The sequence below is a fragment of the Enoplosus armatus genome, chromosome 13 (genome assembly GCF_043641665.1).
Source record: "Enoplosus armatus isolate fEnoArm2 chromosome 13, fEnoArm2.hap1, whole genome shotgun sequence".
In the NCBI taxonomy this organism is placed as follows: domain Eukaryota; kingdom Metazoa; phylum Chordata; class Actinopteri; order Centrarchiformes; family Enoplosidae; genus Enoplosus; species Enoplosus armatus.
The window spans coordinates 22,521,310-22,527,309 of NC_092192.1; positions in this window are offsets into that span (position 1 = coordinate 22,521,310).

Here is a 6,000-nt window from a genome sequence, read left to right on the forward strand (position 1 = left end):
GGCGTTTTGCCTCCTCAACACCACTTTCCAAAATATCTGAGAGCCGCATCCAGTTTGTGCACCTGTTCTCAGACTTTTACTGATTATGTGACATTACTCAAGGCCCAAGGGACTCCGTCTGTTCCTGCCAACAAGAAAAGCAGAACACCGGAAACCTTGCAAGTGTAGAATCCCTGGTGCTTGCGCTATATAAATCCATTGTGCGGCACGTTTTCCCACATTAGGCAGCCGTTCAGTTTGTGGAATTACATGTACACATGTATACGCTGGCGTTATAGGTGATGCTTATTGCCTCTGTCATGTGTTCTTTAGCGTATTCTCTTCTGTTGATAACATGGCCTTGGCCTCCAGTCAATCCAGCTATTCATCAAGTGACTGTAAGCGGCAAACGGCTGGCTCTGTTGGAAAGAGGCTTGGTGTTTGTCTTGACTGAAACCTCAAAGTGACACCATGTGGCACCTTCTCAAATACGGCTTCTGTTTCTGTAGATACAAGTCCACATCTGGGTCACCCTTTGCTGCTTTTTGACTTGGAAAGTTAGTAACGCCGGTCTGTCTCCTCTCCCAACAATCTGTGCTGCCTTTTTCTTGCGTTTTTTGAGTTTGCAAGAGGATTGACGGATTCCTCGTTTGCTCACAAAGCTCAAATCGGCTGTATGATCGTAACATAATGATAATGGTTTTAAATGAAGTGAGCATTAAAGAAATAGTTCAACGTTTTGGGAAATATGCCTAACCCTTTCTTTGCTTTCATGCTAAGAATTAGACCAATCTAATAAACTATGTAGGGCTGGCAAAAAAAAAAATCTATTCTGCTGAGACTTTTCTGAGTTGGGTTTGTACTGAGACTGCACTGATACAAACTGCTTCCAGGAAATAACAACAGCCTCAGTCCGACACTGAAAAGAGCTCTCGCCTTCTCCTGCTCACATACATGCATTGCCAAACTAACTGCCAGGGACTGAAATACAAGTACTACAACCTTAGAAAATACCACAAATTCTGGTACTGCGTGGTAAAGTTTATCTTGGTTTAAAGAGCAAGATTAGCGTCAAAGTTAATGCACAGATTTGAGAGCGGCCTTGGACTCGTCATCTAACACTCAACAAGAAAGCAAATACGCTTACTTCCAGAAATGTCAAACTATTCCTTGTGCTATACCATGCAATACTGGCACTAGTGTTCTGGTCAGATTTAGCTGTGGAGACAGTTATGGCGCATGAAAAACAGTGATAGTTCAAGTATTGTTTCTTAAAGCCCCAGTACGCATGATTTGAAAAACGCTGGTTCCCCAAGTGGTGGTATCAAAACACACCCCGTAGCAGACAGCACGGCATGTCGACGTTGGTGGGCACTACGTCCTGGGATCCTTTCTAGTCAGTTGACTGTAGAAATTCCAAAATTTTAAGGTTTGGACCAGTAGAAAAGCAATTATCCTAATGGGAATGTCACTGAAAACCACTAGGAAATGAGAAATATTCGTGTATGTGTGTGTGCGTGGTCAAACTGGTGGCCACTGCTAGGCCATTAGGTGCTTTAGCAGCCATATATATATGAAGTTGACTGTTCCCTGTCTCAACCTCTCAGCGGCGTATGGTGGTTCAAAGAAGTCCCTACAGGTGCAACTAATAAGCTGAATAAAAAGTTAAATAGTGTAAGGTCAGATATAACCGTGCGATCCCATGGTATAATTCTTCTATGACTATGAAGGTCTTAAAAAGTAAAGACATGCTGAAGAATAGATGTTCATTAACGCTAAATTACATTAGATTAAAGCCACGTTGAGGCGCCACATTCATACAAATTATTAATAACCCTGAATTATATTTGCATTGCAAGATTCCACTTGCAGTCTACCGCAAGGGCCTTTCAAAGATTCTGAGCGTTTAATGAAGATGATGTGAAAACGAGCCAATAAAATATACTTGAACTCATACATCACGAGGTAATATGAAGAAGTACAAGATGGAAAAATGAGCTGAAATGATTGATTTTGATTAGCAAAAGCTCAAACCAAGAAACAACACTCTTAATCTAAACAATCTTCACGTAAACCCCCCCCGACACCACACCTGAGTGACACGAGCTCATTTCAAGAATACGCAAAACAAACTCGAAGGGGCAAATGTCTGTGAAATCCCTCGCTTGCTCCGTCAGCCACTCTGGTCAACTTGGCCGGAACGCTCGACTCTTGTAAAAAAGGATCGCTTGGGTTCGGGTCGATTTGCAATTCAGCGCCCTCAAACTTGGCCAGCGAATCCGTTTGGACAGTCAGTTCCTTGGGCGCCGCGTAAAGTACCAGCACATGGTTCCCGCAGTGCATTGCAGTCTGGCGGTGTTGTTGTCAGGAACTATTGGCGAGAGGAGTTTTTCTCGGCTCGGCTCGGCTCGGTCTGCTCTGTCCTAGAGCCTCCTTGCCCACACACACACACACACAGCATGACAGCAACAAGGATAAGACAGCAATCTCGTCTGAATCCAACAACTCCCTCCGTCAGAACCAAAGATATCCATCAACCAAGCAAGACGCACAAGAGGAGGTTTTGGTTAATTATAATCATATCTACTATCATTTCCACTCCAACCTTTGGCAGCAAGTTATTAGTGTCCACGTTTGATATGGAGCCTGCGTTTGTTTATCTCCCCTCCTCTGATGATTAAAGTGTCTGGCCTGCTTGCAGATTTCAAAAAGACCTCTGTGCCTGCAGGGTGTGTTGACATCCTGCGTATACCGACGCTGTTGCCTGCAGAAGTCTGTGAGATCCCAGGCCTGCCTCCTGCCAAATGAGGCCACTTAGCCCAGCTCTCTCCATCTTCAAGCAGCCTGGCCATCCTTGACTCTGCTTTTCCCTTTTGTACGTTACCTTGTAATGGAAGTTGAAACGCAAAATCAGGAGCGAGAGAGAACACACGGCGCAGCCTTTGAACCTTTGAACTCACGCCGTCTGAAATGATTGTTGAATTTTTTTTTTTATGGCCTTGTGGTCATCAGCATGTTTTGCGGCACCCTCGCAGGATGCGCCCCGCATTTGAAATTCAATCGCCGCCTCGAGAACACAAAATCCGGGCGAGCTTCATTTGCCTGAACTGCCAGACACTAGGCACGTCGTCCACGCCCACTACGACCATTGACCAGACATGATTATAGATTTCCTCCACCGTTGGTGGTAAGGTTCGCAGTTCTGGAAATGTATTTTGTGCAGAGTTTAATCAAGAAGAATAATACTAATATATGGTCATCACTAAAATGATCTCTTTCCTGTAATTTGAACCCTGCAGTCCATGACTACACTTTGCCACATCCTGGAATACACTAGACGCAGCGTGCAACCGTCGACCCGGCCATCGTTGTCCATTACGTGAGACTAGAAAAACCGGGTGTGCAGGATGCCCTTGTGAAACAGCAGGGAAAGTTTATGTAACAGGTCAGCGGGAGATTTTCCTCTTTTTTCGCATTTTAACTTCTCAGTCTTGAATAAATGCCAACAAGTTTGCCAAGCAGTTAATGAATTATGGCCCACAGAGACATTAATTCTTGTCTGGGGAAAGGATTGCTATAGATTTTTCAAATGATCAATTACCCAATGTAATGGCTTATTGTTTTAGAGCTCATTCCCATAAGCTTGGGCATTAATCTCAATCAATAGTCCATAAGCATGACTTACAGATTTCTTTTCTTTTTTCTTTTTTTTTTCCAAGTGAATACGCTCATTTTTCTTTGCCAATATCTCCAGCTGGGCGAAAGGCAGCTCCCAAAATCCAAGATGACTGCCTACTCAAACATTAAAAGAGACAAAGAGTGCCGTCCTCATCCCTCTCACTGAAGAAGAAGTCCTGGTCCACATACGAGACACAGCGCAGGGCTGTAAAACCTTGTAAATATTGTGCTAAGTGGAATATCACGTTAGGTAAACACAATGTAAGCCGGGATGATCGCACATATTCATTCGCTAGGAAGCTAATTGTACCGTGTTTGCCTTTGTGTGGTCTTTGTAAATCCGCAGCAGATGATGGGGGGGGGTCTTTGATCGTGAATGTGTTGAATTGAAAGGCTTATCCAAATGCATTGCTTTGATTATCATTTGACCAAATTTTGCCCAACAGTTTCCATGGGGGGGGGGGGGGGGGGGGGGGAGACGATGTGAGGTGTAGCTGTGAGACGATGCTGGTGTAGCTGCCATCGGAGCCAGTTGTGCAGTTTAAGTGCATTTAACAAGTTTGAGTTAAACATAAGAACAATTTACATTTAATAAAGGCATATTTTTGGCCATTAACATAAATAAATGCCCGTAACTAAAAGAATGCCTCTTGTTCGTGATTTAACCAGAGGGGGGGCTACGGCTGGCATTGTAGTTTTCGTGACTGCTCCTCCCTTTTGTGAATCAATGGGCTCCATCAACTCGCGTAATCTATGTGGATGCATACGACTGAAAAGAAATTGTGTTGAATTTTGAAAATATGTAATAATAAAGACATGAAATCTATCAGTCGAAAAGGAACCAAAACGGCCGTGTCCTCTTCCAGTTTTTATCATTGGGACAGCAATGCAAAGTTTACTTTTGGCTCGGATATTATGGTCCCTTTCGCACACGATAAACCTGCCTCTATTGTTGTCACTTTGTTCTGTGGAGTTTCTGTGGGTGGCCTTCAGCCCTTTTGTCTTCTCTTAGCCAAAGGGTATATTCCACACAAACCACTGTTTCTCCCACGGGACACAGGAAAAAAAACTAAAACATTTTGTGTTTGGCATTGGATTTTTCCAAACAAGTCCCCCAAACTAAAGGACAAAATACACCATTTGCCATCACCTTCCAAAATGACCCATTAAAAGCGGTTTCTCATCTGACGACCACATCGACGTCCTTTGTCAGTGCCTTCCAAAAACCACTACAAAGATGATTCATGGCTGTTTTTCGGATCTGCCTCCCGCATGGTTAAGGCTTACTTAGGTTTAATCACACACAAAAAAAAAAAACTACTCGGTTAAAGTTAGTGACAGATCGTGTTTTAATGTATTCAATCCAGATACTTGAGAATCCAGCATTTCTAACGGCAAAACCATAGGCTTTCCTTAAGTGAATCTGTAAGCTATCAAACAAGATAGCAACAACATGGAAATTGATTCAAATGATAAAGTAGCAGATTATTATAATCATGTTATCATCACGTGGCAGGAAGATTTCGACACTGCAACTTGTTTGGGCGTGATTTCCCTCGCGGTCTATGTCTTCAGTCCGCAACCCAGAACCCGACGAGTCTGTTTGCCTGAGGGATTACTGTGTACTTACGTTTGTATCAAACCCCTGATTTACAAAGAAAAGGAAACTTCTGTCTAACGCAGTGTAAGGCAATTTGCCAATCTCAGGAGGGGAGCGCGGTGGACAGACTGCGGGGGGGGGGGGCTGTTGACCACGGTGCATTAGGCCCAGCAGGAGGCTGCCTTGAACCGCAAGGTGAAAAATCTATTAGCAAGGCTGATTTTGTCATTTAGGAACTTTCTCTGGCAGCCTTCCCCCGCTATTGTCCACAGAAAGTGTGATGACGCCGGGCACTTTGCAGAGACGTCCTGCTCAAACAAATAGCACTCGCGTCGTCTTTTGTCTCGTTAATTGGTGGCTTCTCAGCTTCTTTGAAAGCTTTCTCATGCAGAGTGTCTGTGTGTTTGTCAATCTCCTTGTTACGGTCTCAAAGCCTCAAAGAGTGGTTGATATAGATAGTTGTACATATTGTGATGAGCCAAATTATAGCTTTCGTGATTTGTGTGTGCGTTTACTGTGTAGCAGTTTCTGCTATAGCCCGACCTCTACTGGAATTTTGAGGCTGATATTGATATCTGGGAATTAAAAAAAAAAAAATCTGATAATATATTGTCATTTATTTTACATATAAACACAAACAAGACAGTGCTGTCTGGTCAGCGCTGTTTCTAAATTACCTTACAATATGTCTGCAATTAAGATAATATCATGCCTGGCCAATTTATGACTACTAAAACGCAGCA